The following is a 21,534-nucleotide window of genomic DNA, read 5'->3' as shown; positions in this document are numbered from 1 at the left end:
CTAACCTGGAGTCCTTGGTATTGACTAGAGGGCGAACCCTCTAATATATGTATTAAAAATATATGAATATAGAAGTTCGTTATGTAAGTTAATTCGTAAGTTACGTATATTTATTACTAATAAAAACGTTCATAAATAAAATTAAACAGGTTTCGAGAAAGCCATTTAACCAAATAAAATTAAAATTGATATGAAAATTTTTTTTTAATTATTCATGTACGGTGAGCCAAAATCAAAACATGCATTAATTCAAAAACTTTAAAAAATTAAATAAAAAAAAAGTTTTTTTAACTGAAAGTAAGGAACGACGTTAAACTTAAAATGAACATAACGTAGTCCGTTACTTTAATGTGCTGTCTCCGCCTCTTCGCCGCTCTCTTTCAGATCCCTGGTTGCTTTCTCAACCATCTCTAATTAATCAAACATAAAAAATGTCGAGAACAGAGCGAGGCGTTGAGGAGGGCCCAGCCCCTTTCATGCACGGAATAATTTCTGATCGTTTTACGTTTTAACGTCGTTCCTTACTTTCAGTTTTTTTTATTTAATTCTGATAAGCTTGATTGTTTTCTGCTAATCTGGTGGACTCCAATTTTCAAAACCTCATGCGGATGCCATACGATAGGGATCATGGTGGTTCTACAGTAGAGACGTGTGGATGACGACAGATCCTGAGCCAAGCGGCGGAAGAAAGAAGGCATATGAATTTTGTTGAAGTTGGAGTTGAAGTTCAGTGTTTATATTTGTAAGGGTGGACCAGCGTGGCACATGGGTGGTCATTTATCTACCGAGGGGAGGTGTTGGTGTTCCACCCCTTGTTTTTTTTTTCTTTTAAGATAAATTAACCGTTTTCTTTTATTTAATTATTTTCCAATAATGTAATTTTAAAAAATAAGCTAAAATATCGCTTCTAATCTAGATTAGTTCGCAATAAATAATCTTTTAAGCTAATTTATATTTTTGTCGTCCGGGTCTTGGCCATTGAAAGAAAAAACTAAGCACAAGAGGACAGAGACTTTAATGTGAATTTAGCGTATTGGCACAGTCTAAGCAAATGTCAACGCCAATGCAAAGTTCGTTGAATAGAACCAGTATGTAAGTAGTACATTAACTTTCAGACCCCGGGTGGGGAGTTCTCTCTATGTTTTTGGTGCACTTTTTTGGAAGATTATAAGTAAGCTATTTTCTAAAGCTGTGTAGACTATTTTTCAAAGAACCCAGACAGGGCAGGAAAGAGTTACGATAAATACCGTCATTACCATATCGACAATGGGGCCCCTGGACCCTCCAAAGAGATAGCTAGAGTTATCAGTGGGGACCCAGGCTGGGCACCCTTGCGACCGTTCGATTACGTTATTATACCCCGGAACAAGGTATACCGTAATAGGGTATTAACATATTCTATATTTACGGAACAATAGTGGTAACAGCAGGCATTTCATTACAATAATTGGCACCAGAAAGGCTTGCCCTCCGGCAAGTGGTGTAGCACCATTTTTGCGCTAATATCTGGTGGCAGTCGTGGCTTACCAATAAAACAGTCAAGAAATGCCCACCTTTTTTTTTACTTCAAGACTGTAAATTTCAAGACAAATCCAGAAACAAAATTCATGAAATAACCATTTTGAATGAAACTACTACTACTAAAAAGTCACTGCAGCACCAAGCCGCCTGAGGCCAACACAGCTACGCACGCTCCTCCTCCCTCCCAATCTATTAAAAGCATCCCTTTTTACACCAGCCCATGAAGTTCCCAGGTCCTTTATATCTTTCTTTATGACGTCCTCCCACCCCAGACGAGGACGGCCGGTTTTCCGTTTAGCCCTAGAGGGTTGGCCGAAAAGAACAATTTTCGGCAATCGTCATCCTTCATCCGCACAACGTGCCCTAGCCACCTCAACCTTTCTTTCATTATATCCCTAGAGAGCGGTATTGAACCACATTTTTCGTATAGCCTATTGTTTGAAATACGGTCAGTCAGTCGGGTACCCAGAACAATCTTTAAGCGATTTCTTTGCAAAACATCTAACAAATCTTCATGCACTTTTCGGAGCGCCCATGCTTCAGAGCCATATTTGACCACTGTCATCACTGTAGCTTCTAATCTTCTAATCTTTGTTTGCAGACTTATCTTCCTATACTTCCATTCTTTTTTTAACTGCAAAAAAAAAACACCCTGAGCCTTGGCTATTGTACTTTTTACATATTAAATGCTCCCATCGTCTTTAATAATAATAATACCAATGTAATTGAAGCTGTCCCCCTGATCAATCTTTTCATTAACCAACTTCAACATTTCATCTTCACTTAGTCCTAGCCTTTGTGACTTAGTCTTCTAACATTAATTATAAAACCTATTCTAGCACCCTTAAATCACAAAACCTCTAGAATTTCATTCATTTTTCTCAAACTATCTTCTGGGATGCTTAAATCATAAGCATAATCTTAGTCCAGTAGAATTTTTCCTCCCCATTTGAGTCCGTGGTTTTCTATTGCCTTTCCTGTGCTCCTTAAGACAAAGTCCATCAAAATAATCCATATAACAGGGGATAGAACACAACCCTGCTTCACTCCTGATTTGATACAAAACCAGCTGCTAACCTCATTTCCTACTTTAACCGCAGCAGTGTTATTCTCGTGTATAGCACTCATCACTTTAATGTATTTGTCTGGTATACCATACAAGGATAAAACTTTTACTAAAGCTCTTCTATCAATAGAATCGAACGCTTGCTCATAATCTATAAAAATGAGGACCAAAGGCGTTTCAAAACTCAGGCACTTCTCAATTATTAACCTAAGAGTGAAAATTTGGTCGACACATCCTCTACCTTTTCTAAAACCGCAATATTCTTCTCTTCAAACTTTGTCTACGGCATCTCTCAGTCTAAACAGTATCATATTACTAAGTAATTTACTACCTACAGAAACCAGACTGATCCCTCGATAATTACCACACTCACTTTTATCACCTTTCTTATAAAGTGGATTAATTAATGTTTTCCTAAAATCGTTAGGTACTTCCCCTTTTTCAAAAATCATATTCATAATCTTCAGTAACTTATTTCTAACCTCAGAGCCATCATATTTAAGAAACTCATTTACCACCCTATATGCACTTGGAGCCTTATTATTTTTTATTCCTATTAGTACTGTTGCTAATTCCTCCTCACAAAACAAATCTTCCTTCACATCCAATGTATCACAAACTTTTTCATTTTCCTCTATTTCTAGTCCTTCAACTCTATTTCGGTTAAACAAAGTATCAAAATGTTCGGCCCATCTCTCTTTAGTTTTTTAATTATAACTAATTGAGGACCTATTCATATCTTTAAATGGGCCAAATCTTCATTCACTACTGCCTCTCAATTTATTAACATGCCGGTGTAATATTTGACTGTTATGCCCTCTAGCTGAATGTTCAAGATACTCGGAAATTTTATCCTTGGCCTCCATTTATCACCTCCTTAGTTCATTTTTTGGTACCTTCTTCCCTTTCTTTATATTCCATTTGTTTTCATATCATATATCACTAAGGAAATTCTTGTGCAAGTCCTTTCTCCTTTCTATTAAACATAAAGCTTTTTCACTAATACTCTGCGCTGCAGTTCTAGCTTTCTTCCCTAAGACACCTTCAGCAACTTAAAAATTTATTTTTTTAAACTTAGTAACACCATCTTCCACATTATCAAATTTTAGACTCTCAAGTTTAATATTCAGCTATTACTGGGAACTTTCTCTCAAATTCTTATCCTGGAGTTTAACAACACCAAAACGTCCCAGAAGGTAGTTACACTTCAAATATTTCAGCTTTAAATTAACCCTAGACACTACTAGATGGTGATATTTACTTTTAACATCAATAACGGCACTCCTATATACCCTAGTATCTTGTATTGATCCTGCCGTCTTCGGTTTACAATAACATAATCAATAAGGTTTGCTGTCTTACCATCACGTGAATACCATGTTAACTTATGAGCCATTTTATTACAAAACACCGTATTGGTTATAACTAGATTGTTATACCTACAAAATTGCAAAATTCTGTATCCATTACTGTTTTCTTTTCCAACACCAAATTTACCGAGGCTTGGATACCATCAATCCCTATTTCTACCAACCTGGGCATTAAAATCTCCCAGTAAAAACATCATATTTCTACCTGGGACCCTGTCTATTATCTCCTGTAACTGTAAGTAAAATTCATCTGAGTCACTAGTCTCTCCGTCAGTCGGTTCGACAGGGGTATATACTACTATAACTGATGCACTGAACTTTTTAGTCATAAAATGAGTAATTAGTATTCTATTATTAATACCTTTCCAGCCTAAACAAGACTTAGCAGCTTCCTTATTCATCATGAGCAATACTCCCTGTCTATGTACCCCATCCTTCCTGCCTAAGTAAACAAATTCTATATCACCTAATCTCATACTTCCTACCCCTGGGATATGAGTTTCTGAAACTCATAATAAATCCAGTTCGAATCGTCTGAATTTGTCAGTCAAAATGTCGATACGATAGTTATTTTTTAACGTCCTAACATTCCAAGTTCCAATTTTCATGTTCTTTAAGTCATTGAAATTGTTTTCACCTCAGGAAAAGCAATGATCCCGGATACCATTGCAGGACAGGGATCATATATCTTCTCAAGTCTACATCGAAGTGCTTAAGCCGGCTTAGAACCGGACAGCAAGAAGTCCCTGGGACCTCCATGAATGGGGACTTTGTGCAATCCTGGGCCCATCTTGGTCACAACATAGTTTTCCGCACCTGCCGATGCTCTTCGATTAACAAGAGTCGAAATACTGCACAGACAATCTCAAGCCTATTACCTCCGACTCATTACATATTCATGCCTACAAATATTATGCTACTACGGGGAGGCAGCCCATAATAGATAGATTAGCTAGGAAGAGCAGCCCGAAGACGCCCGTCAAAACATACCAATCCCAGAAGAATTATCCATTAGTCAGAATCCCGTGCGAATGCTGTGTCGTTTACTAGGCTATAATTTCATCGAGGGGCGCCACTCCTCAAGTAGGACGAGAGTTGACTGCAAGGTCCCTCGTCTTGCAGGTACCCAAAAAGGTCGAGGCAGCCCTTTGCAGAGGCCGTTGTCCATAGACCTGGATCTTACGCCCTGCCGCAGTTGTCCTCCTATAGAGGACATTCATACTGGAGATCCTAGGAAGTCCTTGCTGTCTGGTGCTAAGCCGGCTTAAGCACTTCGGTGTAGACTTGAGAAGATATATGATCTCCATCCTGCACTGGTATCTGGGATTATTGCTTTTCCTGAGGCCACAATAATTTCAATGATTTATAGAACATGAAAATTGGAACTTGGAATGTTACGACTTTAAAAAATGACTATCGTATCGACAGTTTGACACACGAATTCAGACGATTCGAACTGGACTGAGTAGGAGTTTCAGAAACTTATATCTCAGAGTTAGGAAGCATGAAATTAGGTGATATAGAATTTTTTTTTACTCAGGCAGGAAGGATGGGGTACATAGACAGGGAGTAGGGCTCATGATGAATAATGAAGCTGCTAAGTCTTGTTTAGGCTGAGAAGGTATTAATAATAGAGTACTAATGGCTCATTTTATGACTGAAAAGTTTAGGGTATCACTTATAGTTGTATATGCCCCTGTAAAACCGACTGACGGAGATACTAGTGACTCAGATGAATTTTACTTACAGGTAAAGGAGCCAATAGACAAGGTCCCAGGTAGAAATATGATGTTTGTACTGGGAGATTTTAACGCCCAGGTCAGTAGAAATAGGAATAGATGGTATCCTAACCTAGGTGAACTTGGTGTAGGAAAAGAAAACTGTAATAGATACAGACTTTTGCAATTTTGTAGGTATAACAATCTAGTTATATTCAATATGGTGTTTGGTCATAAAATGGCTCATAAGTTAACATGGTATTCACATGATGGTAAGACATCAAACCTTATTGATTATGTTATAGTAAACCGTAGACTGGTAGGATCAATACAAGATACTAGGATATATAGGAGTGCTGTTATTGATTTTAAAAGTAAAGATCACCATATAGTACTATCGAGGGTTAATTTAAATCTGATATTTTTTGGAAGGGTAACTACCTGCTGTGAAGTTATGATGTTGACAGACTCCAGGCTGATAATTTGAGAGAAATTTTCCAGTAACAGTTGAATACTAAATTTGAGAGTTTAAAAGATGATAATGTTGAAGATGGTTGGAATAATTTTAGAAAAATAATTTGTGAAGGTGCTGAAGGTGTCTTAGGGAAGAAAGCTAGGGCTGCCGCTAAGAATATTTGTGAAAAAGCTCTATGTTTAATAGATAGGAGAAATAGCTTGTACAAGAATTGTCTGATTGATAGATCATATGAAAACAAAAGGACTTTAAATAAAGTCGAGAAATCATTAAAGTATGAACTAAGGAGGTGTGAAGTGGAGGCCATGGATCAAATTGCCAAGGATCTGGAAGATACAGCTAGACGGCATGCTCGTGAAATAGTGTACTGTCATTTTAATAAATTGAGAGAGAGTAGTCACTCGTGACTTGTTACAGTTAAAGATAGGAACGGGGACACACTTATTGATAACTAAATATTTGAAGAGAGAGTGGCATAAAATTTTTATAATTTGCTAAACCAAGTTCGAGCTGCATTAAAATATATAGAAGAAAATTAAAAATTTGGTGATACCTTGGATGTGAGGGAAGATTTGTTTTGTAAGGAAGAATTAGCGACAGTAATAAAAGAATAAAAAAATAATAAGGCTCCAGGTGCTGATAGTGTGGTAAATGAGTTTATTAAATATAGTGGCTCTGAGGTTAGAAATAACATTATGAATGTGATTTTTGAAAAAGGGGAAGTACCTAACGATTTTTGAAAACATTAATTGATCAACTTTATAAGAAATGTGATAAGAGTGAGTGTGGTACTTATCGAGGACTTAGTCTGGTCTATTTAGGTAGAAAATTTCTTAGTAATATGATACTTTTTAAACTGAGAGATGCTGTAGACAAAGTTTTAAGAGAAGAACAGTGCGGTTTTAGAAAAGGTAAAGGATGTGACCAAATTTTCACCCTTAGGTTAATAATTGAGAAGTGCCTGAGTTGTCAACCTTTATTTGGAATATTTTGATGGACTTTGTCTTAAGGAGCATAGGAAAGGCAATGGGAGACCACGCAATTAAATGGGGAGGAAGAAGTATCCTGGACTTAGATTATGCTGATGATTTAAGTATTCTAGATGAAAGTGTGAGCAAAATTAATGAAGTTTTAGAGGTTTTGCGAGTTCAGGGTGCTAGAATTGGTTTGAAAATTAATGTTAAAAATACTAAGTCACTAAGGCTAAGGATAAGTGAAGATGAAGAGGTGACGTTGGATAATGAAAAAATTGATCGGGTGGGCAGCTTCACTTACATTGGTAGTATTATTAGTAAATTCTGTGGGAGCAAATGTTAAAAGTAGAATAGCCAAGACTCAGGTTTTTTTTTCACAGTTAAAAAAAGTTTGCATGAATAGGAAAATAAGTCTGCAAAACAAGATTAGAATATTAGAAGCTACAGTGATGACAGAGGTCAAATATGACTCTGAAGCAGGGGCGCTCCGAAAAGCGGATGAAGATTTGTTAGATGTTTTCCAGAAAAATTGCTTACGGATTGTTCTGGGTACCCGGTTGACTGATCGTATTTCAAACAGTAGGCTGTACGAAAAATGTGGTTCAATCACGCTTTCTAGGGCTATAATGAAAGAAAGGTTGAGGTGGCTATGGCACGTTGGGCGGATGAAGGATGACAGAGTGCCGAAGATTGTCTTTTTTGTCCACCCGCCTATGGCTAAACTGAAAGCAGGTCTCCTCGTCTGGTGTGTGAGGAAATCATAAATAAAGGTTTGAAGGACCTGGGACCGTCCTGAGAGGTGTAACCAGGGGGGTGTAAAAGAGACTGGACTGGAGGAGGACCTGGCGTAGATGTGTTAGCCTCAGGCGACTTGGTGCTGCCATGAGGTGTTAGTACCAGCAGTCGTAGTATAAACGGACCGTGCCGTATCTAGTAGTGATTTTCTGACGATGGTATAAAGAAGGATTTCTTTTCGGGGGGGGGGATACAAACCGATTGAACAACATAGTAAACTAGGTTTGTAGTAATTTGGGTAAATTGTTGAAGATTCAGACAAATATGGTGGGGAAGGGGGTTAAACCCCCTAAACCCCCCGGATACAGTATTGCAGAGGGGAGACGGACAGAGATGTATACAGTCTTACAGCCTCCATAATCACTTAACCTAAATGTATTATTTTATTGCTGATTCTGCGTCAATCAAACAGTTCGTGGTTACAAACTGTAAGCAAGGAGCGACCCGGCTCAATAGCAACCGAAACTCTAAAAAACAAAACTTTGATATCAATAGATATATCAAAAGAATCGGCTTTTTATGCTGACTTCAAATATAAGCATTTCATTAAGTTTAATCTTACGCATCAAAGGTTACGAACCTAAGAACATTTACCTGATTTTCAAGAAAAGTAGAAAACAGCCCCTAAAAATCAAGTGATCGCAATTAAAATAACACCATCAGATTCAGCGTATAATATAACCATAATGCAATTTTTAACGCATATATTTAAAAAAAATTTGTTTTTTTTTTGCCAGTATAAATATTAAGGGTCCGTGTTTAGTTTGGGTGGTTGTTTCTTCTTTTTTTTTCCCAGGGGTGATTGTATCGACCCAGTGGTCCTAGAATATCGGGAGAGGGCTCATACGAACAGAAATTAAAAGTACTATGGCCCTTATTAATAGACCATAAAATTGGTGGGCAGCTAGGCCCCCTCCCCCTCCCCTTTTTCCCCAAAATCGTCCGATTAAAATTTTGAGATAGCCATTTTGTTCATCATAGTTGAAAGGCCAAATAGCTATGCATTTGGGTATAAAATGACCCCCCTCTCCAGCAGTGATGGGTCAAGTAAGGGGGTCGAAGGGGCGCGTGCCCCCTAGCGTAGTCTCCAGGAGTGTTTCTGGGCTCACCCGCTTTTGCCCCCCCTCTCCCCCAAATTTTGTTTGAGGATTACCCGGTTTTGCGCCCCCCCCCCCCTTAAAAAAATACAGGCTACGTCCCTGAAACCTACACCCCCCGGGGCAAGGGCTTTTAGTTATAAAAGTTTTCCCGTGGTTTCGCAGCGTAGTGGGTTTTGGGATTTATGCAGAAATTTTAGGGTGGGGGGGGGGAATTTTCGGCGGTTTTTTTTTCCACGGGGGCAATTTACATGGTGAGGGACTTTTAATGTGATTTAACTATTAAGGGGAACTTAAAAACTGGGCGGACTGTTCCAGAATTCTTATACAAAATTCTTTTTATATGTCTTGCTTTCTCTTTTCATTCTCAATTTCACGCGCAGAGTGGTTGAGACTAATAGTCCGGGGTAAATTGTCACCGGGATTGAATTTTCTAGAGGTCCAGAGGAGGTTTCCACGAAGAGGGGGTTTCCGCGAAGAGGGGGTTTCTCCGTGGAGGTAGGGCCAGATTTCCTACCATTACTTAAAAAAGGATCAGAAATTAAATAAAAAACAAGTTTTTCAACTGAAAGTAAGGAGCAACATTAAAATTCAAAACCAACAGAAATTATTACGGATATAAAGGGGGTTGTCCGTCCTTGACACCTCGCTCTTTACACTAAGTTTGAATTGTGTCCCAATTCTTTAATAATGACTCCTGAAACACCCGGGCCTTTAATGAGAACAATAAGACGTTTTTTTTAATAATAAAAAACTTTAGCGTAAAGAGTGAGGAGTTAAGGAGGGGGCAACCCCCTTTATATACGTAATAATTTCTGTTCGTTTTAAGTTTTAATGTTGTTCCCATGGGCGCCCACCCGGGGGCAGGACACGGCGCCAGCCCCCTCCTGGCCGAAAGTGGGGGACAAATCTGTTTATGTTTTGTGTTAGTGTTAGCTTATTGCTTCTTTCATTTTCAACGTTGCCCCGTTCCGCCCCCCCCCCCTGACACTAACCGGAGGGGTGCACAAGGGTTTTCCTTTATTTCAGGTGAATAAACTTTTTCATTTTTATTTAATTGATTGACATGAAATTTGTTTAACGTGTCTGTAAAAACTAGTCAATTAAAATGTGCCGCGATATATGAAAGAAGAATAATAAATAAATGTGCTTGGGAATGAAGCCCACAATATGAGGTACTTATGCATTTTATCTTACACACCGCTATATGCTGTATCGGGAAACACTAAAGGAAAACAGTCAAACGGGTATTTGCAATAGAGAAATGGATCTCACAGCGTTATTCTCATTGTTTTTAAAATTTTTAAAATTTTATTTTTTGTGTTTTTGGTGGACAAATTTTAACGAGTGTATGGTTCTTTTTTATTTTATTATATTCTTTACCCCCCCCCCCTAAAGTTCAAAAATAGAGACTAATTTTTTTTCTTTAGTATTTTATTGTACTACTATTGTATTTAATTAGCATTAATCAATCTTGACTTCTTTCGTGTTTAAGATATAATGCATAAGTACCATATATTGATGTAAATAATATATATATTATAAATGGGTTTGTATTAAATTAGAAAACTTTTTTACACAATTTTTTTTTTCACAGTTCAATCAAATTGACAGAAATTGTGACAGCTGAATTGGGGCTCCTCTTAAAATCAGGGTTGTGCTATGGCTATAGCCCGCCCCCTCCCTCCCCCCAAATGACCACACAGCTCACTTTTGGAACAATTTTAAAATAATTTTAGAAACCTTACAATTATATATTAACAATATGAATTTTTTAAAAAGGGCCAAATTTCAAATTATAAGGATCATTATTTACATTTTTAGAAGATTTTTTTTCAGACTCTCTCTTTGAAATTTCCCTACCCCATCTTGGTCGAGGTAAAATTTAATCTTCTTTATTTGAAGTTTTAGGTCAATTATGTCGCAAAACTTGTAGTTTCTAGTTTGGCCCATTGTGTGCGAACATCAGCGAAGTGTAATGTTTCTCTCGAGCGCGTCGTTGCAACTTGTAAAAGTTTATCAGATTTCATTACTTTACAGTTTTAGTTCATTTCAAAGCGCAGAAGAGTTACTAGGAGAAAATTGAACATGTATGAATTGGGTAAGAGCATAGAGCATATATGATTTGTTTAAATTTTACTTTGTTTCGTAAACAGTTGAGGAAAGAGGTTTTTACTAACTTGGTAAGTTATTGCGCTAAGTAGATACAAGCTTATTTTTAAGCCTATAGATCAGAGAAGGACATCTTTTAAACAATAAATTCAGAATATGCATAATAATTGCACAGGGAAAATTTTGAATTAACATCTACTCCCCTTTACCCCCCCCCTTTCATTTTCACCTATATATACACTCCTTATATATGTACAAATCCATAATACCACAGTCACGTTTTTTTCTGGTTCGTGTTTATTAACATTTGAATAAAATTACCTGTAAATTTTTTTTAAAAAGATAGACGATTTGAAGAATATATGTTAAAATATATCATTTCGGGTCTTTCGGTGGTCATGATTGGGGGGGCCTGGGCTTAAGCATCATGAGGCATCAGCGTGACTCGGAGGGGGGGCAGTCTAGATTTTTAAGTATTTTTAAAATCTGATTATTAACAAAACTAAGAAGTTTAATAACTATCTAAGTTCAATTGTTTGGACGAGGGGGGGCAGCGGCCCCCCCTCCTTAAGCCCCGGGGGGGGGGGTGAAAGGAGCGGGGGGCGGCGCGCGCAATGTGTACTACAGTTTTCCTGCATATTTTGAAGTATGACGGTGTGATAAAATTAGCTGCATTTGGCTATCTTGGAAAGGGGTTAGGTTAGGAAAAGGAAACTTTAAGGGATGGGTCTAAAGGCTAAAGTTTGTCCCGGGAAGATATTTTGGGTAAAATTCTACATTAGCTACTTTTGGCGGTAAATTTTTACCAAATCATATTATTGAGTAACAATTAAAGTGAATATACCATTCGATGCCTTTTTTATGCTGATTACGAATATAATAATCATTATCGGAAATGAATCGTCGGGAACGCCGTGAACAGTCGGAAATTAATCTTAGCCCCCCCGCCCAACCGAACCAACCCCCCCCCCCCCCGGGGAAAATATATCGAAGGAATGGACATATCTAGGGGGCGGGGGGGGGGAGGGGCTAAAAATAATTTACGACCTAAATTATTATTATTTTATTAAAAATAATAAAAAAAGGCATCGAAGGGAGAGCAATGTTTGACTATTAAATTCATTGGTTCTTTATACTCTAAGCATCAAATATTGTCATTTATCTTTATATAGAAAGTACTATAAAGTTAAACAAAAGATCGTTTATACACTTAATATTTACGGTAATACAAGATACAAGTTTTGTGTTATTCTGCAAATGGTTATTAATGACGATTTTAGCGGATTTTGGATATGTTGTTCAGCGATTTTTTCTGAACATTTTGGTGTACAAAAACCTTTTGTTGCAATTTTGTCCCGGTCAAACCGCACTTTTACTGGCCTATTATGTCAGTGGATCATTCTGGGAAAGAGGAGCGCCTCTCAATGTGATCTTTTGTGTTCAAGAATTTTTAGACTTACCCGAGGCCGTACCCGGTATTTTTTGCGGAGGGAGTTTTACTCAAATAGATTTTTTTCGGGAGGGGGGTAGGTTTGCACAAAAAAACCTCAAAAAACGTATAAAAAATTTGTTGGTACTCCTGTACTAAACGGACTCTTTTATATACGACAATGCAAACCAGTCACGAAATAGACGGAGACGCGTGATGAAAAACAGGTTTACGCTGCCTTCTGGGATATAGACAAAGGCAAGAACTGTATTTAAACTGTTGTTTTTTGGGGTTTAGGGGGTGGAAAAAGTACCCAGGTTAGGTTACGTATTTAATATATGGTATGCTTTGCCCCTCCCCCTAATGTGCAAATATATTGTTCAAATTTGTGTCCAAACTATTATATATTCATCTTATTTTATTTTATTTCATTAGCATTAACCAAACTAGCACTAAATAAAAGAGTCCGTTTAGTACAGGAGTACCAATTTGTTTATATCCATTTTTGTTACGTTTTTACGAGCCAAACAATTTTTTTTGGGGGGTGGGGCACAAAACCCCTAACCTCCCCCCCCCCCTGGGGGCACGCCGTTGACTTAACTTTTCACCTTTTCCCGGGGAGGTTCCTTAAATCAATTTGTTGATGGAGGTCTTACTCCCTAGCCTCCTTTGATTTGGAAGTAGTGGACAAAGTGACAAACATGGGAAAGCAGGTCCACCAGTAATATGTAAAGATATTTTCTATGGAAGATGATCCTCCTCCAATATAGGTTTAATCCTTTTTATGAATTGAAAATGAACACACGATTTTTTTTTTTTTTAATATAGTAAGAAGTGACGGACAAACTTTTAATTTTCCAGATTATTGCACACTATGCCGGAGCCTCCCCCCCCTCATCTCTCGTGCGGTTCATTGTGAATGTCGCTGATAAGAACTAACCAACAACCATAATAGATGGAGGTGTAATATGTTAATACTAGTTTTGTTAAAAAAGTTAAATATTCAGTGGTCGACCACTTCGGAAGGAAAATAATTTCTGAGACCACACTGGCTCATCATGATAAAACACAAAATCGTGAAGACATGAAGAAAATGAGGAAAATTAACAACCAGTGAAAAAATTTAAAAATTATGCAAATATTTCGGTCAAGACCTCCGATTGACCGTCCTCAGTGCAGAATAAAACTGATAAAAATTTAAAAACCAAACCTTAAAATAAAAATACCAAACTAAAATTTTACGACCCTTTCCTAGTTACGGTGAAATTGTAAATAAATAAAAAAAACAAGTCTAAATTGCATTTCAAAATTTAATTTTTTAATAATTCCCATTTATTACAAAATTATTAATTATTATATTTTTTAAATACCTCCACAAAGTTAGATTGTGCAATCGAATAGTCACCGATAATAGTAAATCTGGAAGGCTATCAGACTTTAAGTGTGATTTACTAAAAATTAACTTTTGAAATGACATTTAAAATTTTTTTTTATTCAGTTAACATTTCACCGTTACTAGGACAGGGTCGTCCACTTTTAGTTTGGTATTTTAATTTAAGGTTTTATTTTTATATTTTTATCAGTTTTATTATGAACTGAGGACGGTCAAGCGGAGGTCTTGACCGAAATATTTGCATAATTTTTCAATTTTTTCACTGGCTGTTAATTGCCCTCGTTTTCTTCCTTTCTTCGCGATTTTTTGTTTTACTTCGGAAGGAAACATGCAAATAAAACAAAAGTAGTACGATTCCTTATTTTATATTCGTTCCAAATACCATGGTTGCTTTTTTGACAATTCACATCACCTCCTCCCCCACAGATGGTCCCACTTCTAGCTCAAATAGTGAAAATCTCAGTTAATTGAATCTTGTGGTACGCCATAGCAGGGGTGAACCCAGCAATAAATTTCGGGGGGAGATGGATAAATTGACTCAGGGATGATAGTATTAGTTAAAAAGTATAAACAAAGCTTTCAGAATATAAGGTACATTCTTTATTGAGACATTGCTGTAAACAAATATGTAATTATAAAATAAAATCAAGCCGCCTTTTTTTGTTGTGGGCTAGTTTGTCCAGAACGTGTTCTGCATTGGCTCGAACATCCAAGTGCATGGATAATAAGGCCAATCCATTAAGCCGTTCATAACCTAAGGCAATCCTGGTATAAGAATTCACTCTTCTAAGGGTAGAAAAAGAACGCTCGCACGTAGTCGTAGTGACGGGAATCGGTGCACCGATGTTCAAAATCGAGAGAATTTGGGGAAAATGTTCTTATCACATTCTTTTAAGCACGCTGTGAAATGTTTTTGTGCCACGTTTCCCGACTGTATCCACATTCTCCTTCGCAGAGCTAACTCAGTAATTTTCTGTGACTAAGGAATCACTGATGCAGCTGCTGCAGAAAGTAGTCCTCAATTGGGATAAACACAGGAAGTCGGTAATACGCTTCAGGATCCTCTGACACTGTTGAGTAATTATCCCTATACGTTTGTTTTGGAGCTCATTTGGGCACTCTAATGCTAATTTCAGAATCATGACCCAGTTCAGCTACTTCAGTAAAAAATGGAGGAAACGTAGCTATACTCCTCTCTCTCATGCCTCTAACTTTGCTCTTAAGATCGTCCGAGTGTTTGAGAAAATATACAAGACCTATAGTTTCTGATTGCAAAGATATCGAAAAATTGTGTAACAGACTAAACTTTACTGACAGTAACCATAGCTGCAACAAAACTGCATCTCTCAATAGTAGATAGCAAAGAATAAGATCTGCTTGAACATTCAGAATCTGAATCAGAATGTTCTTGAACTTCTCTGATAGCCTTACAGATAATAATGGCCATCTCTAAACGAAATGATTGCTTTTGATTAGATGCCCTCTGATCACTATTGACTCTTAAAAAGGTAGCTAGGACTTTGAATTTCCAATAAATGAGCTACTTCTGAAGTTTAGACGACCACCCCTATACATAAAAACCTTATCTGCCCCAGGGAATAACTTAAAACACTTTCGATTGGGTTCTGGGGGAATGTGTCAACCCCGGAGTCTGGTGATCGCATGAGATACCGATTTATCCCACACGGTCTCTCTCCCCCGTTTGATCCGCGGGGTTGGCGCGAAAAAAGGCGTGGCTGGCCGCGAGTTGCAATCCGATCGCTGTTGACTCTTAAAAAGTGAACTAGAACTTTCAATTTCCAATCAAATGAGCCCCCTCTGAAGTTTATCTAACCGTATATGTCCCCAGGGCATAGCTTACAACGCCTGTCCCTGGGGGGTTGTGTCAACCCCATAATTTTTGTTTATTTGATCTTTGAACTACTTTAAAACATTCATCGGATACATTTGGGAAAAAAGGGCGTGGGCGGAGCTAGTTGTCCTATCACCTTTGACTCCTAAAAAGGTAACTGTAACTTCTGAATTTCAATTGAATGAGCCCCCTTCGAAAGTTGTACGACCATCCCTAGCATATGAAGTGCCGCTGGGAAAATCAAATAATAAACCATTGCACCCGTAGGGCCCGCGGGCTAATGGGTGGGGGGGGACTCTTGGACATCGTAGTACTTTTTACTGCTAAAAAAATAACGATAACTGTAAATGTAGAATCATGTTAGTCCAAGTAGATGTTTATACTACCACGAGTTCCATAAAAACTGTAGATGCCCCCTGGGTAAAGTTACAACACTTACCCTGGGCTGTGGGGAAGTATGTTGAACCCTAGTAGTTTGTTTGGGTATTTATAACATAAAGGCTATCACAAAATTTTGCTCGGATGAATTTGCGGAAAAGACGAGGGGAGAGGGTGGGGGGGGGGGGGGGTAGATGCCGTCATAAAAAATACGATGACTATTAAACCGGGAACGATAACGGCCAATGTCAAAACAAATAATCAATTTATGTGGTTTTTACTACCAACCCTTAAATTAAACCTTTTATACACACGGGGCATAACTTACAACACTTGCCCCGGTTTTTGGGGTTTTGTGTCGACCGCAGAATTTTTACTATTTGATTTTTAAACTATTTTGAATACAATTTCCATACTAAAATTTAGATCAGATGCATCTGGGGAAAAGTGCTTTGGGGGGGGGGGTTGCTAGGGGCCCTCCCACCACTTTTGAATCCAAAGAATGGGACTATAAATTCCAATTTAAAATTGAATGAGCGCCCTCCGATATGTATACGACCATCCCTTCCATTAAAACCTTATATGCTACTGGGGCATAATTCTATAACGCTTGCCCCCGGGTTCTGGGGGTCTGTATTATCCTTGGAGTTTTTGTTACATGATCTTAAAAAGGGAACTAGAACTTTGAATTTCTAATCATGCGAGTCCCCTTTCAAATTTATACGACCACCACTCCCATGAAAACTTTATAGGGCCCCTGGGATAAATTTAAACCTCGTCCCCCGGGCTGGGGGGGGGGGTTCCGGTGAACCCGAGTAGTTTTTCTTTTTATCGGTGTAATTTTTAAAAAAAAATTGCTATATAAAAGTTTTTTTCGGATTTCTATTGGTAAAGAGGGTGTGTGTGTGTGTGTGGGGGGGGGGGTTATAAAACCTCCCCAAAAATTTAATTAATATTAAAAAAAGGTACATATAAATGTAAACGACCAAAAAACGTAGCCCGATTTGAAGTTTATAAACCTACCAGTATATCCCCCCGGGGCATTACTCAAAACACTTGCCCCCGGGCTCTCGGGGGCGGGTGAACCTCAGTATTGATTTTTATTTGAGCTACAAAAGTTGATTAACAAAATACCCTTATAAACATTTCTCTCGTAGGCATTTGGAGGGAACGGGCATGGGGGGGGGTCTATTGACCCACACAAAACTTATTAATATTACAAAGATGAATATAAAGACCCATTTACAACAGAAATATCCCACTGTGAAGTTTATACGACCAATAAAACCTTAGATACTCACGGGTCATAACTCACAACACTTGCCCCCGGGTTTTGGGGGTCTGTATTATCCTTGGAGTTTCTGTTACATGATCTTAAAAAGGGAAATAGAACTTTGAATGTCTAAGCATTTGAGTCCCCTCTAAATCTTCCTTTAAAAAATTATCGGCCCCCGGGGCATAAGGTACACCTCCCCCACCGGGCTAAGGGGGGGTCTTGGATAGCCCAAGTATTTTGTAATGTGTTCGTTGGATTTTTTAAAAAAAAATGGCTATATCACATTTTTGTTAGGAGGCCTTTGGGGCAAACAGGGTGGGTGTGTGTGGGGGGGGGGGGGGCTAGATCTCCACCGAAAAATTTTTATTAATAATAAAAAAGTGTAATTATATATGTAAAGGTCCAATCAAATGAGCCATATCTGAAGTTTATACGACCACCCGTTACATAAAACCTTATATGCCCCCCGGGCATAACTTACAACACTTACCCCCGGGCTCTCGGGGGTTGTGTCGACTCCGGAGTTTTCTATATTTTTACTTTAAACTATTTTGAACAAAATGACCAACTCTCAAGTTAGATCAGCGGTATTTGTAGGACACGGCCATGGGGGGGGGTCTAGGGTCCCGCCGTTAACTGTTGAATCTTTATAAGGGGCATATAATGACAGGTTGAAATAAGAATGACCCCCCTCCGAAGTTTGTAATACCAGTCCTTCCATAAAAACCTCATATGCCTCTGGGCCCGAATTTATTAAACTTGCCCCCGGGTTATGGGGAACTGTGTTATCCCTGGAATTTCTGTTATATGATATTTGTTTTGTTTTGAACAAAATGGCTATATAAAAATTCCATTGGATGTATTTGGGAAAAGAATGTTGGGCTAATTGCCATCAGATCACTTTTGACTCTTAAAAAGGGAATTCGAACTTTCAATTTCTAATCATTTGAGTCCCTTCTGAAGTTGATATGACCGCCTCTACCATAAAATCTACCGCGGCCCCTGGGACATAAGTTACCCCCCTTCGCCCGGGTCTGGGGGGGAGGATATGTTGACCCCGAAGTCTTCGCTATCTGATCGTTGGACTATTTCAAAGAAAATGGTTATCTCAAATTGATTGGATGCAATTAAGGAAAAGAGGATGTGTGGAGGAGGGGGGGGGGGGTAGATTGCCGAAGATACATGTAGATGGCTCTTAAAAAAGGGTACATTGAACGTTAAATTTCAAATAAAATGAGCCCTATATGAAGTTTATACGACCGTCCGTTACATAAAACCTTAAATGCCCCCAGGGCAGAACTTCCACTACGTTCCCCTTGGCTCTGGGTGGGGGTGGCGACTCCGGAGTTTTCATTATTTTATATTTAAACTATTTTTAAAACCGGGCCATATAACAATGTAGATCAGATGCCGGGGGCGGACCCCGGCATAGGGGGGGGGATCGAGGGTCCCTCCCAGCACATTGTCAAATTAATAATGGTCCTATAACGTACTATGGGAACAACAATGATCCCACAATGACGTTTATACTACCGACCCTTCCATAAAAAACTTATATGCCCCCGGGGCATAATTTATATAACTTGCCCCCGGGTTATGGGGGGCTGTGTTATCACTGGAATGTATGTTATATGATCTTTGTTTTATTTTGAACAAAATGGCTATATGAAAATTACTTCAGATGTATTTTGGAAAAGAATGTTGGGCTAATTGCCATCGGATCACTTTTGACTCTGAAAAAGGGATTCGAAATTTCAATGTAATAACCTATGAGGCCCCTCCGAATGGTAACTGCCCGCCTATCGTAAACAATAAACCCCTGCCCCGGGGCCCGAATTGAAACCTCTTCCCCGGGGTCTGGGGGGGGGGTATGTTTACCCCCAAGTACTCGTTATCTGATCGTTAGAATATTTCAAAAAAAATTTTTATATCAAATTGATTGGATGCATTTAAGGAAATGCGGATGTGTGGAGGGGGGGGGGTAGATGCCCACCGATAAATTTTTTATTAAAAAAAAATAACTATAAAGTGCAATAACCGTCGCCACGGATGAAGGGTGAACGACCACCCCGTCCAAAACAAATTAGGTATCCCTGGGGCATAACAGTAAACCCTGGTCCTCGGGCTCTGAGGGCTCTGGGGGGTTGAGTTGACCCCGGAGGGTTGGTATCTGACTTTTGCACTTTTTTTTAACAAGATGGTTATCTCAAAATTTTCATTTTTTTGGGGGGGGGGGGCCCCCGGGGGCTATGTGCCCCGGTCTATTGGTATTTGTACGTCAACATAGGCCTCGAGTAATTTTATAAGCTCACCCATTACAAAAGAAACATGTATTCCCCCAGGTCAAAGCGTACAACCCCTGCCTCCAAGCCGCGGAGGAGTGGGTTGACCCCGTAGTTTTTTTTTTATCGGGTCTGTGAAAAAGTTTTAAAAAAATTGCTATATCAAAACTTTTATAGGATAAATTTTAGGAAAAAAGGTGTGGGACGGGCTAGTTTCCCTCTGATCTCTTTTTAATATTAAAATGGTTACTAGAACTTCCGACTTCAAATCGAATGAGCCCCCTCTAAAGTAAATACGACCACCCATTCCATATCAAGTGCCTCAGGGGAAAAAACATTTGATCCTTATTGCCTTTACTATAGGCAACGCTATAGCATTGCCCTTGACCCTCCTGGAGGTCCACCCGGACTCTCGGTGCGGTTGGTTGCTTTGAGATTTTGTTGCTTCTGGCAATTTTCTCACTCTTAAATTGAACCTTGACTTCAGGAGAGTGCAGTCAGAGTCGAAGTCTGCCCCAGGTAATGCTACTGTGTCTAGTATGGAAGACTTCAGGCTCTTTGATATCAGCACTAAATCAATCATGTTGTTGGGTTTATCGTCTTGGGATCTCCGGGTCACCAGTCACCACGTCGATATGCGGTGCTTTACCATATTTTTTGTTACGAATAAATCGTAAAGAGTCAAGGAATTAGAGCAATAAGAAGTCAATCTATTCTTCGCTTCTCGGATTCAGTTTTCCATGACAAAAAGGTCTCATTAGATCGGACCGACTGATATTGTCAATACCCACACGTGCGTGAAAATCCCCATGAAAATCACTGCGTCTTTCTTGTGAATTTGGTCGATGACGATGTCTGGTATGAAATAGAATTCATCATCATATTTTCTCACTTCTGGCGGAGTCTGGGGCATATACCTAGATGACAGAGATATTAATGGCAACTCCCTTCAGTCGTAAGGAAGCTGTTCTTTCTGAGACTGGGGTGAAAGAAATTAGAGATTTCTTGACGGTTGGTGAAACGAAGAATTATACACATTCTTGATGAACTCCGTCTCTGCGGCTGGACAGCAAGAGGGAGTCTCGAGAGATGTTTTCTCCACTCCTTTGGAGGAGGTGAGACTCACGGAAAACGACAACCTCCCAATTTTGCCTGTATAGGTCTCTAAGGGCAATGCACAGTTTTCCTGGTTTGGCAAGTATTCGGGTGTGTAGCTTGCCAAAGTGTAGGGTGATTTTTGTTGGAACGGAACAACCGTGTTGATTTTCATCCCCAGGTGGGGGTCGTCCTAGACCTAGGGTTTTTGTTACCCCGGACGTCGTCGTATGTAAACTCGTGTATTGTCATCATCATTGAAAATTGGTTGTTCATTGGTTACACCAGACGCGGTGGCAAAAATTATCATGATACTTAATCCCTTTTTTCATGATTTCAAGAGACCTGGTTTCTTGGTTAATTGGGTGGTGGTGGCAAGCCATATCTCTCAACCACCTTGCAGAGGCTATTGTCAATGAATCTGGATCCTCCGCCTTAACGCGGTTGTCCTCGTATAGAAGATCCTCCCACGACGGTGTTCTGCTTGGCCGTGCAATTTAACCCATTGCTCAGAGAAACTTTGTAACTGACAAGACGTGTCCAAACGCTAGTGGGCCCTGCTCAGTGTATATCCGAGGAACCTTCTTTCTCATTCACCTGTATTTACGGCCCTTGGACGAGGCTGTCTCAGTTTCAATTGTGGACCTCAAGGGATTGTGTCCCCCCTTTGTCCGTGCCTCAATGAAGGTGCCCGACACGTA

At 39.0% G+C, this 21,534-nt stretch overlaps 1 pseudogene across 1 annotated transcript in view; it reads left to right on the top strand.

Moving 5' to 3' along the window:
- Nucleotides 1–11,066: 11,066 nt before the first annotated feature.
- The window catches only part of LOC148940178 (NFX1-type zinc finger-containing protein 1-like), a 171,224-nt pseudogene continuing 160,756 nt past the window's right edge, over nucleotides 11,067–21,534 (top strand). Inside the window, exon 1 of the transcript XR_016143460.1 lies at nucleotides 11,067–11,199. The product of XR_016143460.1 is annotated as an NFX1-type zinc finger-containing protein 1-like (transcript). The remainder of the gene's footprint in view (nucleotides 11,200–21,534) is intronic.

Source organism: Artemia sp. Qi Xiang Cuo, chromosome 20, assembly GCF_049724085.1.
Source record: "Artemia sp. Qi Xiang Cuo chromosome 20, ASM4972408v1, whole genome shotgun sequence".
Lineage (NCBI taxonomy): Eukaryota > Metazoa > Arthropoda > Branchiopoda > Anostraca > Artemiidae > Artemia > Artemia sp. Qi Xiang Cuo.
This window is presented reverse-complemented; position numbering and strand designations above follow the sequence as displayed.